The following is a 16,534-nucleotide window of genomic DNA, read 5'->3' on the forward strand; positions in this document are numbered from 1 at the left end:
CGTGTGGTAGGTAGAAAAAGAAGATTAGAGAATATCTGTAGTGAAACTGTAGAGAAAAGAAAAAAACAAGATGAAGTTGCGCCTGCAAGCAAAAAGAAAAAGGATAGTGTTGAAGAAAATGTTGGATATCGATTTGAGAATAGTTGTGGTGTCAACTGCTATGCTAATGTAGTTGTTAATGCTGTTTTTCTTCTTCAAAGTCCATAGGGAAGTGTTCCTACGGCAAAATCTCATAAATGAGGCCTATGTGTGTAGTCAAGTACTCATGGTGAAAAGTGGGAGTTAGGGCATAGAGTACTTCAAACCCCTACAGACTGTGCATACATTATTCTATGCTACTGCAAATTTGCTTTTTTATGTTGAATTTCGCAGTTTCTACCTTTTCACTTCCACCAAATACTCTGTTACTCTTGCAATAGTTTTCTAGTGACTCATTGATCAGTGTGTAGTAAAGCATTCACTACATTAAAACAGTAATTAGTAGATGCAGAATAAGTGGTAGATTCCTAGAGATATGACAGTTATTGTGCACTGTGACATCACTATCATGGATGCACCATATTTACAATGCGGTGCACTATGGGGAAAAAATGGCACAGATATGTCATGTATCTGTATTGTGAAGATGGCGCATTGCTTGACTTGCATTGCAAGCACAATGCAGCTCCAGCAATGTTCTTGGGGCTCTATGCTCACAATGCTGTGCCAATCCTTACACCTGCTTCAAACAGGTGCAGAGTTTTGATGCAGTATAATCCCAAAAGTGACTGAATAAATTCTTATAGATTTCACTTAGTCACTTTTAAGAGGTGTTCCTGGGCCAGAACACCCCCCAACTGTGCAGGAAAGCCTCCTTTTGATGCATGCCTTTACAATGTGATGCACCTCCAAATTACGTCAGATTGTAAATAGCATACATCATGGTACATCTTTTGCACCACCGCTGTGATGCATGTGATGCAATGGTTGTGTAAAAGAGACACAAGGGGATTGTAAGGCCACCCTTAATACATACAAATTCATCCTCACAGTTTCACCAATAGTGCAAATTGAAGCATAGACTTGTAACATATTTATATACATATGTTACATTCAAGTGCTTCGGAGGTACTACAGTATACAATAGGTAAACACCCAATAGATTTATGCTGTAGCACATCCTTATAGTTTTGCAATTTCATATTTATTCTTTCATTTATCAAGTACACATTTTTTCTGACAAACATAGAAATATAGTTATTTTTTTTTACCAGTAGAGGTAGTTCTGAAAAGAACTGTTTTTTTTCTTTTTTCTTTTGTAGTTTTTTTGTAGTTTTTTTTAACAATTTTGAGATAAAAGATTTTTTGTAGAAACAAAAACTAAAAAAATAGAGCTTTTGAAAACAAGAAACTGTGGACCTGCAATAGAAATTCCATTAAAAAATTAGCTTCTAGGCCATTGGTGTTGCTCCTGCCTCCTAACAATGAGGTCCACTGACTGCTCCCCATAACATAAAAGTTCATTGCACTATATGCAGTGGAACTTTTATTTTGGAAACTTGAGAAACAATCACATTTGTTGGAGTGGTTCCAAATGATGGTGGCGGCGTACTTGAGGTGCTTGGCACTGCAGTTGGTGGAGTATCCTGCAGGCTGCGGGTTTTCTCCCTTGCATAATTATTGGGATGCAAGTTTTTTACATGTCTGTCCATGCTTGCTATTCCAAATGAATATTTCTTTGTTGGGTCCCTGCGAGATAGAACTCCATCACAAAGTTTGCAGGTCACCTTTGGAGCGTTGACTTTCTTTTGCCCCTCAGGAATAGAATTTTTTTTCCAAATGCAAGCCTCCTTTTTTTTCTTCGGAGGAGGTTCTGCTAGGAAGGAGTTCTTATCAGAAGAATGCTCAGAAGGTGTTGTAGACCGAGCAGCCATAATATTCAAATAAAGTTCCAAAGGACTTCAGCTGTAAAGAAAGGGTCCTACTCCTCAAAAAGTCAAAGTAGAATGAAAAAAATGGGAGGGGTCTTTCAACAATTAGAGTAGGAATTATGAAATCTCTTCTTTTCATGTCACCTGACTGTACGTACTCTTACGGTGCGCTTACGGAGCTCTTACACTGCGCTTACGATGCTCTTACGGTGCGTATACGCTGGACGTACGATCGCGATGTTCGTAATTTAAAAAGTTATATACGGTTCTTAAAAGTTTAAAAAAAACATTTTCTTGATTATTCCAGATAATGTCTACCTTTAAAATTTACAAGAAAAACATAAAAATATTGTTTTTAACATTATAAAACTTTCTGAGGTGCGCGTACGGGGGTCGTACAAATGTACATGACGTCACACGGAAGCGCGGATGCGCCGCGTCACGTCAAAATGTACTCATGACGTGTGCGTGCGCGCTTAATACAAATGACAGTACACATGTCCGTGCGTTCACCGTACGCGTACGGTGCGACTATCTAAAAAAAAAAGGAATAATATCAAATTTAAATTTTATGTTTGTAAAAAAAAATTTATTAATACAAAAAATATTTTTATATTTAGTTTTATTATTATTTTGCAATAGAATATGCAATATAAATAAAACAAAATAATATGTAAATATTTATTACAAAAATGAGGAAAATTAGTAAAAAAAGTTTTCTTTTAGTAATTAATACATTTAAGAATTATCATTTACAAAACCTTTGAAATTCACTGAAAAAACCATAGGTTTCACCCACGTTATAGTTAAAAATTAGCATTTTAAAAACCTTAGAAATTCACTGAAAAAACCATAGGTTTCAGCCATGTTATAGTTAAAAATTAGCATTTAAAAAACCTAAGAAATTTACTGAAAAAACCATAGGTTTCACCTGCGTTATAGTTAAAAATTAGCATTTAAAAAAACCTTAGAAATTCACTGAAAAAAACATAGGTTTCACACACTTTATAGTTAACTGGACATTTCACTCATACAAAACCATTGAAATCCCCCCGTTATATTTAACTATAACTCGTGCGCCCGCAATGCACTGCTGATGACATCACATATTACATCACTCATGACATGGTCAGTGACATCACTCATGACATCACCGATTACATCTCAAATGACATCACTGATGACTTCACTGATGACATCATCCTTGTGACAGAGTGGGAGTCCTCCTCTCAGCGTAATATAAACCTTGATACACACATTCAAAAATAGAAACAAAAATTTTCAAAAAAATTGAGATACCAATACCAGTTAACACAACCTATTCAGTAATTCCAAAATCTACATAAACATCAACTCATTCACCAACAGTTCTACATAGGCACTCATACATGTACTCACTCACCATATATACTCATACACCTATACATCTTATTATACACCAACACTCATCTATAAAGTTACTCACACACATACTCACACATGCAAATAAATTATCAAACATCCATTTACTTGCACATACAGCTATAGACCCACCACTACACTTACTTCTACAGAAACATATACATACTTACTCTCTTAAACAATCACTTATAGAAACACATACTTATTTATACAGAAACTCTTACAATCTGTCGCTCTCACATATACTCACTTATATACATCAATTCTCACATATAATCATTTAAAACATATGTAGTTACTCATAAAGACAGTCATTCACTCACTAACACACCCATACACACACTCTTCCACCCATACAGTCCTGCACACATGCTGTCTTTAAAACACATACAAACAGTGAGTCACCCATTCATGCATCTATGCGGTAAGTAATACCCCCCACCAAACCATACAGACACTCATGCTGATACTCAAAAAACCAACTAATAATCCATATCAACACTCATGTAGCTCGTCACTGACCCATGCAGCCACTTATACACAAAGTGAGACACTGATACAGATATTTACATATTTAAACATTACTCGCTAATACATGTATTCACTAAGATACACTTAATAAGTCACTTATGCAATCATTTTTATAAAAAATACATCAATTTCAACACTTATTTACGTATTTATTCTTCCGTCGACCTTTAGATATGCATATATAAAAAATATGTATTTTTCAGAAAGACACACATTTACTGGATGATGTCATCAGTGATGTCATAAGTGATGTCATTTGAGATGTCATCAGTGATGTCATGAGTGATGTCACTGACCATGTCGTGCGAGTTATAGTTAACTATAACCAGGGAATTTCAATGGTTTTGTATGAGTGAAATGTCCAGTTAACTATAACGTGTGAAACCTATGGTTTTTTCAGTGAATTTCTAAGGTTTTTTAAATGCTAATTTTTAACTATAAGGCAGGTGAAACCTATGGTTTTTTCAGTGAATATATATATATATATATATATATATATATATGAAGAGAAATCTCCTCTCAAAGAAAGGAGCGGGAGCCTCAGAGGGGATTAACAGGGCGACACCTTTATTTCAAGTTGAAATGGCGAATGCATTTCGGCCGGATCGGCCTTCGTCAGCGCCTGCAGTGTCAGTGAAAGGAAGTCCCAAAAGTCCTGCAATTGAAATACAACCCACCGCACACCGATAGGTGCAAATCAATAGCTCCGCCCCTCAAGTGAAGTTTTCAGCCGGTCCGGTGAAATCCACGGACTACAGGACCCAGGATGCAGTAGTCGTTCCCAGGTAAGTGTGGCTGAGGGGCGTTGGTGCAAGTGTCCAAAATAGCGGGGGTTGGGATCAAAGCAGGACAAGACACGCGCAAGAAGTTCAAGGTGGTGCCTCGCGTCCCCACCCCACAAACCGGAGTCCAAAAAGCAAAGTTGCTGGGGCGGGAGAACAGTGCAACCCACCCGGCGGAGGCAAATAGCCTCATTAAGCCGCATCAGTACACTTGGACATCCGGCGGGCTTGGAGAGATCCACTACCGTGAAGAAACAGAAACAGCCGCAACTGGAACCAGAGTCTCCAAGCCACAGGTAGTGAGTGGGCTCCTGAACGCGCTTCTGGCACACGCGTGAATTTGAATGAAGAGAAATCTCCTCTCAAAGAAAGGAGCGGGAGCCTCAGAGGGGATTAACAGGGCGACACCTTTATTTCAAGTTGAAATGGCGAATGCATTTCGGCCGGATCGGCCTTCGTCAGCGCCTGCAGTGTCAGTGAAAGGAAGTCCCAAAAGTCCTGCAATTGAAATACAACCCACCGCACACCGATAGGTGTAAATCAATAGCTCCGCCCCTCAAGTGAAGTTTTCAGCCGGTCCGGTGAAATCCACGGACTACAGGACCCAGGATGCAGTAGTCGTTCCCAGGTAAGTGTGGCTGAGGGGCATTGGTGCAAGTGTCCAAAATAGCGGGGGTTGGGATCAAAGCAGGACAAGACACGCACAAGAAGTTCAAGGTGCTGCCTCGCGTCCCCACCCCACAAACCGGAGTCCAAAAAGCAAAGTTGCTGGGGCGGGAGAACAGTGCAACCCACCCGGCGGAGGCAAATAGCCTCATTAAGCCGCATCAGTACACTTGGACATCCGGCGGGCTTGGAGAGATCCACTACCGTGAAGAAACAGAAACAGCCGCAACTGGAACCAGAGTCTCCAAGCCACAGGTAGTGAGTGGGCTCCTGAACGCGCTTCTGGCACACGCGTGAATTTGAATGAAGAGAAATCTCCTCTCAAAGAAAGGAGCGGGAGCCTCAGAGGGGATTAACAGGGCGACACCTTTATTTCAAGTTGAAATGGCGAATGCATTTCGGCCGGATCGGCCTTCGTCAGCGCCTGCAGTGTCAGTGAAAGGAAGTCCCAAAAGTCCTGCAATTGAAATACAACCCACCGCACACCGATAGGTGCAAATCAATAGCTCCGCCCCTCAAGTGAAGTTTTCAGCCGGTCCGGTGAAATCCACGGACTACAGGACCCAGGATGCAGTAGTCGTTCCCAGGTAAGTGTGGCTGAGGGGCGTTGGTGCAAGTGTCCAAAATAGCGGGGGTTGGGATCAAAGCAGGACAAGACACGCACAAGAAGTTCAAGGTGCCGCCTCGCGTCCCCACCCCACAAACCGGAGTCCAAAAAGCAAAGTTGCTGGGGCGGGAGAACAGTGCAACCCACCCGGCGGAGGCAAATAGCCTCATTAAGCCGCATCAGTACACTTGGACATCCGGCGGGCTTGGAGAGATCCACTACCGTGAAGAAACAGAAACAGCCGCAACTGGAACCAGAGTCTCCAAGCCACAGGTAGTGAGTGGGCTCCTGAACGCGCTTCTGGCACACGCGTGAATTTGAATGAAGAGAAATCTCCTCTCAAAGAAAGGAGCGGGAGCCTCAGAGGGGATTAACAGGGCGACACCTTTATTTCAAGTTGAAATGGCGAATGCATTTCGGCCGGATCGGCCTTCGTCAGCGCCTGCAGTGTCAGTGAAAGGAAGTCCCAAAAGTCCTGCAATTGAAATACAACCCACCGCACACCGATAGGTGCAAATCAATAGCTCCGCCCCTCAAGTGAAGTTTTCAGCCGGTCCGGTGAAATCCACGGACTACAGGACCCAGGATGCAGTAGTCGTTCCCAGGTAAGTGTGGCTGAGGGGCGTTGGTGCAAGTGTCCAAAATAGCGGGGGTTGGGATCAAAGCAGGACAAGACACGCACAAGAAGTTCAAGGTGCTGCCTCGCGTCCCCACCCCACAAACCGGAGTCCAAAAAGCAAAGTTGCTGGGGCGGGAGAACAGTGCAACCCACCCGGCGGAGGCAAATAGCCTCATTAAGCCGCATCAGTACCCTTGGACATCCGGCGGGCTTGGAGAGATCCACTACCGTGAAGAAACAGAAACAGCCGCAACTGGAACCAGAGTCTCCAAGCCACAGGTAGTGAGTGGGCTCCTGAACGCGCTTCTGGCACACGCGTGAATTTGAATGAAGAGAAATCTCCTCTCAAAGAAAGGAGCGGGAGCCTCAGAGGGGATTAACAGGGCGACACCTTTATTTCAAGTTGAAATGGCGAATGCATTTCGGCCGGATCGGCCTTCGTCAGCGCCTGCAGTGTCAGTGAAAGGAAGTCCCAAAAGTCCTGCAATTGAAATACAACCCACCGCACACCGATAGGTGCAAATCAATAGCTCCGCCCCTCAAGTGAAGTTTTCAGCCGGTCCGGTGAAATCCACGGACTACAGGACCCAGGATGCAGTAGTCGTTCCCAGGTAAGTGTGGCTGAGGGGCGTTGGTGCAAGTGTCCAAAATAGCGGGGGTTGGGATCAAAGCAGGACAAGACACGCACAAGAAGTTCAAGGTGCTGCCTCGCGTCCCCACCCCACAAACCGGAGTCCAAAAAGCAAAGTTGCTGGGGCGGGAGAACAGTGCAACCCACCCGGCGGAGGCAAATAGCCTCATTAAGCCGCATCAGTACACTTGGACATCCGGCGGGCTTGGAGAGATCCACTACCGTGAAGAAACAGAAACAGCCGCAACTGGAACCAGAGTCTCCAAGCCACAGGTAGTGAGTGGGCTCCTGAACGCGCTTCTGGCACACGCGTGAATTTGAATAAAGAGAAATCTCCTCTCAAAGAAAGGAGCGGGAGCCTCAGAGGGGATTAACAGGGCGACACCTTTATTTCAAGTTGAAATGGCGAATGCATTTCGGCCGGATCGGCCTTCGTCAGCGCCTGCAGTGTCAGTGAAAGGAAGTCCCAAAAGTCCTGCAATTGAAATACAACCCACCGCACACCGATAGGTGCAAATCAATAGCTCCGCCCCTCAAGTGAAGTTTTCAGCCGGTCCGGTGAAATCCACGGACTACAGGACCCAGGATGCAGTAGTCGTTCCCAGGTAAGTGTGGCTGAGGGGCGTTGGTGCAAGTGTCCAAAATAGCGGGGGTTGGGATCAAAGCAGGACAAGACACGCACAAGAAGTTCAAGGTGCTGCCTCGCGTCCCCACCCCACAAACCGGAGTCCAAAAAGCAAAGTTGCTGGGGCGGGAGAACAGTGCAACCCACCCGGCGGAGGCAAATAGCCTCATTAAGCCGCATCAGTACACTTGGACATCCGGCGGGCTTGGAGAGATCCACTACCGTGAAGAAACAGAAACAGCCGCAACTGGAACCAGAGTCTCCAAGCCACAGGTAGTGAGTGGGCTCCTGAACGCGCTTCTGGCACACGCGTGAATTTGAATGAAGAGAAATCTCCTCTCAAAGAAAGGAGCGGGAGCCTCAGAGGGGATTAACAGGGCGACACCTTTATTTCAAGTTGAAATGGCGAATGCATTTCGGCCGGATCGGCCTTCGTCAGCGCCTGCAGTGTCAGTTAAAGGAAGTCCCAAAAGTCCTGCAATTGAAATACAACCCACCGCACACCGATAGGTGCAAATCAATAGCTCCGCCCCTCAAGTGAAGTTTTCAGCCGGTCCGGTGAAATCCACGGACTACAGGACCCAGGATGCAGTAGTCGTTCCCAGGTAAGTGTGGCTGAGGGGCGTTGGTGCAAGTGTCCAAAATAGCGGGGGTTGGGATCAAAGCAGGACAAGACACGCACAAGAAGTTCAAGGTGCTGCCTCGCGTCCCCACCCCACAAACCGGAGTCCAAAAAGCAAAGTTGCTGGGGCGGGAGAACAGTGCAACCCACCCGGCGGAGGCAAATAGCCTCATTAAGCCGCATCAGTACACTTGGACATCCGGCGGGCTTGGAGAGATCCACTACCGTGAAGAAACAGAAACAGCCGCAACTGGAACCAGAGTCTCCAAGCCACAGGTAGTGAGTGGGCTCCTGAACGCGCTTCTGGCACACGCGTGAATTTGAATGAAGAGAAATCTCCTCTCAAAGAAAGGAGCGGGAGCCTCAGAGGGGATTAACAGGGCGACACCTTTATTTCAAGTTGAAATGGCGAATGCATTTCGGCCGGATCGGCCTTCGTCAGCGCCTGCAGTGTCAGTGAAAGGAAGTCCCAAAAGTCCTGCAATTGAAATACAACCCACCGCACACCGATAGGTGCAAATCAATAGCTCCGCCCCTCAAGTGAAGTTTTCAGCCGGTCCGGTGAAATCCACGGACTACAGGACCCAGGATGCAGTAGTCGTTCCCAGGTAAGTGTGGCTGAGGGGCGTTGGTGCAAGTGTCCAAAATAGCGGGGGTTGGGATCAAAGCAGGACAAGACACGCACAAGAAGTTCAAGGTGCCGCCTCGCGTCCCCACCCCACAAACCGGAGTCCAAAAAGCAAAGTTGCTGGGGCGGGAGAACAGTGCAACCCACCCGGCGGAGGCAAATAGCCTCATTAAGCCGCATCAGTACACTTGGACATCCGGCGGGCTTGGAGAGATCCACTACCGTGAAGAAACAGAAACAGCCGCAACTGGAACCAGAGTCTCCAAGCCACAGGTAGTGAGTGGGCTCCTGAACGCGCTTCTGGCACACGCGTGAATTTGAATGAAGAGAAATCTCCTCTCAAAGAAAGGAGCGGGAGCCTCAGAGGGGATTAACAGGGCGACACCTTTATTTCAAGTTGAAATGGCGAATGCATTTCGGCCGGATCGGCCTTCGTCAGCGCCTGCAGTGTCAGTGAAAGGAAGTCCCAAAAGTCCTGCAATTGAAATACAACCCACCGCACACCGATAGGTGCAAATCAATAGCTCCGCCCCTCAAGTGATGTTTTCAGCCGGTCCGGTGAAATCCACGGACTACAGGACCCAGGATGCAGTAGTCGTTCCCAGGTAAGTGTGGCTGAGGGGCGTTGGTGCAAGTGTCCAAAATAGCGGGGGTTGGGATCAAAGCAGGACAAGACACGCACAAGAAGTTCAAGGTGCTGCCTCGCGTCCCCACCCCACAAACCGGAGTCCAAAAAGCAAAGTTGCTGGGGCGGGAGAACAGTGCAACCCACCCGGCGGAGGCAAATAGCCTCATTAAGCCGCATCAGTACACTTGGACATCCGGCGGGCTTGGAGAGATCCACTACCGTGAAGAAACAGAAACAGCCGCAACTGGAACCAGAGTCTCCAAGCCACAGGTAGTGAGTGGGCTCCTGAACGCGCTTCTGGCACACGCGGCAATTTGAATGAAGAGAAATCTCCTCTCAAAGAAAGGAGTGGGAGCCTCAGAGGGGATTAACAGGGCGACACCTTTATTTCAAGTTGAAATGGCGAATGCATTTCGGCCGGATCGGCCTTCGTCAGCGCCTGCAGTGTCAGTGAAAGGAAGTCCCAAAAGTCCTGCAATTGAAATACAACCCACCGCACACCGATAGGTGCAAATCAATAGCTCCGCCCCTCAAGTGAAGTTTTCAGCCGGTCCGGTGAAATCCACGGACTACAGGACCCAGGATGCAGTAGTCGTTCCCAGGTAAGTGTGGCTGAGGGGCGTTGGTGCAAGTGTCCAAAATAGCGGGGGTTGGGATCAAAGCAGGACAAGACACGCACAAGAAGTTCAAGGTGCTGCCTCGCGTCCCCACCCCACAAACCGGAGTCCAAAAAGCAAAGTTGCTGGGGCGGGAGAACAGTGCAACCCACCCGGCGGAGGCAAATAGCCTCATTAAGCCGCATCAGTACACTTGGACATCCGGCGGGCTTGGAGAGATCCACTACCGTGAAGAAACAGAAACAGCCGCAACTGGAACCAGAGTCTCCAAGCCACAGGTAGTGAGTGGGCTCCTGAACGCGCTTCTGGCACACGCGTGAATTTGAATGAAGAGAAATCTCCTCTCAAAGAAAGGAGCGGGAGCCTCAGAGGGGATTAACAGGGCGACACCTTTATTTCAAGTTGAAATGGCGAATGCATTTCGGCCGGATCGGCCTTCGTCAGCGCCTGCAGTGTCAGTGAAAGGAAGTCCCAAAAGTCCTGCAATTGAAATACAACCCACCGCACACCGATAGGTGCAAATCAATAGCTCCGCCCCTCAAGTGAAGTTTTCAGCCGGTCCGGTGAAATCCACGGACTACAGGACCCAGGATGCAGTAGTCGTTCCCAGGTAAGTGTGGCTGAGGGGCGTTGGTGCAAGTGTCCAAAATAGCGGGGGTTGGGATCAAAGCAGGACAAGACACGCACAAGAAGTTCAAGGTGCTGCCTCGCGTCCCCACCCCACAAACCGGAGTCCAAAAAGCAAAGTTGCTGGGGCGGGAGAACAGTGCAACCCACCCGGCGGAGGCAAATAGCCTCATTAAGCCGCATCAGTACACTTGGACATCCGGCGGGCTTGGAGAGATCCACTACCGTGAAGAAACAGAAACAGCCGCAACTGGAACCAGAGTCTCCAAGCCACAGGTAGTGAGTGGGCTCCTGAACGCGCTTCTGGCACACGCGTGAATTTGAATGAAGAGAAATCTCCTCTCAAAGAAAGGAGCGGGAGCCTCAGAGGGGATTAACAGGGCGACACCTTTATTTCAAGTTGAAATGGCGAATGCATTTCGGCCGGATCGGCCTTCGTCAGCGCCTGCAGTGTCAGTGAAAGGAAGTCCCAAAAGTCCTGCAATTGAAATACAACCCACCGCACACCGATAGGTGCAAATCAATAGCTCCGCCCCTCAAGTGAAGTTTTCAGCCGGTCCGGTGAAATCCACGGACTACAGGACCCAGGATGCAGTAGTCGTTCCCAGGTAAGTGTGGCTGAGGGGCGTTGGTGCAAGTGTCCAAAATAGCGGGGGTTGGGATCAAAGCAGGACAAGACACGCACAAGAAGTTCAAGGTGCTGCCTCGCGTCCCCACCCCACAAACCGGAGTCCAAAAAGCAAAGTTGCTGGGGCGGGAGAACAGTGCAACCCACCCGGCGGAGGCAAATAGCCTCATTAAGCCGCATCAGTACACTTGGACATCCGGCGGGCTTGGAGAGATCCACTACCGTGAAGAAACAGAAACAGCCGCAACTGGAACCAGAGTCTCCAAGCCACAGGTAGTGAGTGGGCTCCTGAACGCGCTTCTGGCACACGCGTGAATTTGAATGAAGAGAAATCTCCTCTCAAAGAAAGGAGCGGGAGCCTCAGAGGGGATTAACAGGGCGACACCTTTATTTCAAGTTGAAATGGCGAATGCATTTCGGCCGGATCGGCCTTCGTCAGCGCCTGCAGTGTCAGTTAAAGGAAGTCCCAAAAGTCCTGCAATTGAAATACAACCCACCGCACACCGATAGGTGCAAATCAATAGCTCCGCCCCTCAAGTGAAGTTTTCAGCCGGTCCGGTGAAATCCACGGACTACAGGACCCAGGATGCAGTAGTCGTTCCCAGGTAAGTGTGGCTGAGGGGCGTTGGTGCAAGTGTCCAAAATAGCGGGGGTTGGGATCAAAGCAGGACAAGACACGCACAAGAAGTTCAAGGTGCTGCCTCGCGTCCCCACCCCACAAACCGGAGTCCAAAAAGCAAAGTTGCTGGGGCGGGAGAACAGTGCAACCCACCCGGCGGAGGCAAATAGCCTCATTAAGCCGCATCAGTACACTTGGACATCCGGCGGGCTTGGAGAGATCCACTACCGTGAAGAAACAGAAACAGCCGCAACTGGAACCAGAGTCTCCAAGCCACAGGTAGTGAGTGGGCTCCTGAACGCGCTTCTGGCACACGCGTGAATTTGAATGAAGAGAAATCTCCTCTCAAAGAAAGGAGCGGGAGCCTCAGAGGGGATTAACAGGGCGACACCTTTATTTCAAGTTGAAATGGCGAATGCATTTCGGCCGGATCGGCCTTCGTCAGCGCCTGCAGTGTCAGTGAAAGGAAGTCCCAAAAGTCCTGCAATTGAAATACAACCCACCGCACACCGATAGGTGCAAATCAATAGCTCCGCCCCTCAAGTGAAGTTTTCAGCCGGTCCGGTGAAATCCACGGACTACAGGACCCAGGATGCAGTAGTCGTTCCCAGGTAAGTGTGGCTGAGGGGCGTTGGTGCAAGTGTCCAAAATAGCGGGGGTTGGGATCAAAGCAGGACAAGACACGCACAAGAAGTTCAAGGTGCCGCCTCGCGTCCCCACCCCACAAACCGGAGTCCAAAAAGCAAAGTTGCTGGGGCGGGAGAACAGTGCAACCCACCCGGCGGAGGCAAATAGCCTCATTAAGCCGCATCAGTACACTTGGACATCCGGCGGGCTTGGAGAGATCCACTACCGTGAAGAAACAGAAACAGCCGCAACTGGAACCAGAGTCTCCAAGCCACAGGTAGTGAGTGGGCTCCTGAACGCGCTTCTGGCACACGCGTGAATTTGAATGAAGAGAAATCTCCTCTCAAAGAAAGGAGCGGGAGCCTCAGAGGGGATTAACAGGGCGACACCTTTATTTCAAGTTGAAATGGCGAATGCATTTCGGCCGGATCGGCCTTCGTCAGCGCCTGCAGTGTCAGTGAAAGGAAGTCCCAAAAGTCCTGCAATTGAAATACAACCCACCGCACACCGATAGGTGCAAATCAATAGCTCCGCCCCTCAAGTGATGTTTTCAGCCGGTCCGGTGAAATCCACGGACTACAGGACCCAGGATGCAGTAGTCGTTCCCAGGTAAGTGTGGCTGAGGGGCGTTGGTGCAAGTGTCCAAAATAGCGGGGGTTGGGATCAAAGCAGGACAAGACACGCACAAGAAGTTCAAGGTGCTGCCTCGCGTCCCCACCCCACAAACCGGAGTCCAAAAAGCAAAGTTGCTGGGGCGGGAGAACAGTGCAACCCACCCGGCGGAGGCAAATAGCCTCATTAAGCCGCATCAGTACACTTGGACATCCGGCGGGCTTGGAGAGATCCACTACCGTGAAGAAACAGAAACAGCCGCAACTGGAACCAGAGTCTCCAAGCCACAGGTAGTGAGTGGGCTCCTGAACGCGCTTCTGGCACACGCGTGAATTTGAATGAAGAGAAATCTCCTCTCAAAGAAAGGAGTGGGAGCCTCAGAGGGGATTAACAGGGCGACACCTTTATTTCAAGTTGAAATGGCGAATGCATTTCGGCCGGATCGGCCTTCGTCAGCGCCTGCAGTGTCAGTGAAAGGAAGTCCCAAAAGTCCTGCAATTGAAATACAACCCACCGCACACCGATAGGTGCAAATCAATAGCTCCGCCCCTCAAGTGAAGTTTTCAGCCGGTCCGGTGAAATCCACGGACTACAGGACCCAGGATGCAGTAGTCGTTCCCAGGTAAGTGTGGCTGAGGGGCGTTGGTGCAAGTGTCCAAAATAGCGGGGGTTGGGATCAAAGCAGGACAAGACACGCACAAGAAGTTCAAGGTGCTGCCTCGCGTCCCCACCCCACAAACCGGAGTCCAAAAAGCAAAGTTGCTGGGGCGGGAGAACAGTGCAACCCACCCGGCGGAGGCAAATAGCCTCATTAAGCCGCATCAGTACACTTGGACATCCGGCGGGCTTGGAGAGATCCACTACCGTGAAGAAACAGAAACAGCCGCAACTGGAACCAGAGTCTCCAAGCCACAGGTAGTGAGTGGGCTCCTGAACGCGCTTCTGGCACACGCGTGAATTTGAATGAAGAGAAATCTCCTCTCAAAGAAAGGAGCGGGAGCCTCAGAGGGGATTAACAGGGCGACACCTTTATTTCAAGTTGAAATGGCGAATGCATTTCGGCCGGATCGGCCTTCGTCAGCGCCTGCAGTGTCAGTGAAAGGAAGTCCCAAAAGTCCTGCAATTGAAATACAACCCACCGCACACCGATAGGTGCAAATCAATAGCTCCGCCCCTCAAGTGAAGTTTTCAGCCGGTCCGGTGAAATCCACGGACTACAGGACCCAGGATGCAGTAGTCGTTCCCAGGTAAGTGTGGCTGAGGGGCGTTGGTGCAAGTGTCCAAAATAGCGGGGGTTGGGATCAAAGCAGGACAAGACACGCACAAGAAGTTCAAGGTGCTGCCTCGCGTCCCCACCCCACAAACCGGAGTCCAAAAAGCAAAGTTGCTGGGGCGGGAGAACAGTGCAACCCACCCGGCGGAGGCAAATAGCCTCATTAAGCCGCATCAGTACACTTGGACATCCGGCGGGCTTGGAGAGATCCACTACCGTGAAGAAACAGAAACAGCCGCAACTGGAACCAGAGTCTCCAAGCCACAGGTAGTGAGTGGGCTCCTGAACGCGCTTCTGGCACACGCGTGAATTTGAATGAAGAGAAATCTCCTCTCAAAGAAAGGAGCGGGAGCCTCAGAGGGGATTAACAGGGCGACACCTTTATTTCAAGTTGAAATGGCGAATGCATTTCGGCCGGATCGGCCTTCGTCAGCGCCTGCAGTGTCAGTGAAAGGAAGTCCCAAAAGTCCTGCAATTGAAATACAACCCACCGCACACCGATAGGTGCAAATCAATAGCTCCGCCCCTCAAGTGAAGTTTTCAGCCGGTCCGGTGAAATCCACGGACTACAGGACTCAGGATGCAGTAGTCGTTCCCAGGTAAGTGTGGCTGAGGGGCGTTGGTGCAAGTGTCCAAAATAGCGGGGGTTGGGATCAAAGCAGGACAAGACACGCACAAGAAGTTCAAGGTGCTGCCTCGCGTCCCCACCCCACAAACCGGAGTCCAAAAAGCAAAGTTGCTGGGGCGGGAGAACAGTGCAACCCACCCGGCGGAGGCAAATAGCCTCATTAAGCCGCATCAGTACACTTGGACATCCGGCGGGCTTGGAGAGATCCACTACCGTGAAGAAACAGAAACAGCCGCAACTGGAACCAGAGTCTCCAAGCCACAGGTAGTGAGTGGGCTCCTGAACGCGCTTCTGGCACACGCGTGAATTTGAATGAAGAGAAATCTCCTCTCAAAGAAAGGAGCGGGAGCCTCAGAGGGGATTAACAGGGCGACACCTTTATTTCAAGTTGAAATGGCGAATGCATTTCGGCCGGATCGGCCTTCGTCAGCGCCTGCAGTGTCAGTGAAAGGAAGTCCCAAAAGTCCTGCAATTGAAATACAACCCACCGCACACCGATAGGTGCAAATCAATAGCTCCGCCCCTCAAGTGAAGTTTTCAGCCGGTCCGGTGAAATCCACGGACTACAGGACCCAGGATGCAGTAGTCGTTCCCAGGTAAGTGTGGCTGAGGGGCGTTGGTGCAAGTGTCCAAAATAGCGGGGGTTGGGATCAAAGCAGGACAAGACACGCACAAGAAGTTCAAGGTGCTGCCTCGCGTCCCCACCCCACAAACCGGAGTCCAAAAAGCAAAGTTGCTGGGGCGGGAGAACAGTGCAACCCACCCGGCGGAGGCAAATAGCCTCATTAAGCCGCATCAGTACACTTGGACATCCGGCGGGCTTGGAGAGATCCACTACCGTGAAGAAACAGAAACAGCCGCAACTGGAACCAGAGTCTCCAAGCCACAGGTAGTGAGTGGGCTCCTGAACGCGCTTCTGGCACACGCGTGAATTTGAATGAAGAGAAATCTCCTCTCAAAGAAAGGAGCGGGAGCCTCAGAGGGGATTAACAGGGCGACACCTTTATTTCAAGTTGAAATGGCGAATGCATTTCGGCCGGATCGGCCTTCGTCAGCGCCTGCAGTGTCAGTGAAAGGAAGTCCCAAAAGTCCTGCAATTGAAATACAACCCACCGCACACCGATAGGTGCAAATCAATAGCTCCGCCCCTCAAGTGAAGTTTTCAGCCGGTCCGGTGAAATCCACGGACTACAGGACCCAGGATGCAGTAGTCGTTCCCAGGTAAGTGTGGCTGAGGGGCGTTGGTGCAAGTG

The sequence above is a fragment of the Lissotriton helveticus genome, chromosome 2_1, assembly GCF_964261635.1.
Source record: "Lissotriton helveticus chromosome 2_1, aLisHel1.1, whole genome shotgun sequence".
NCBI classification, from domain to species: domain Eukaryota; kingdom Metazoa; phylum Chordata; class Amphibia; order Caudata; family Salamandridae; genus Lissotriton; species Lissotriton helveticus.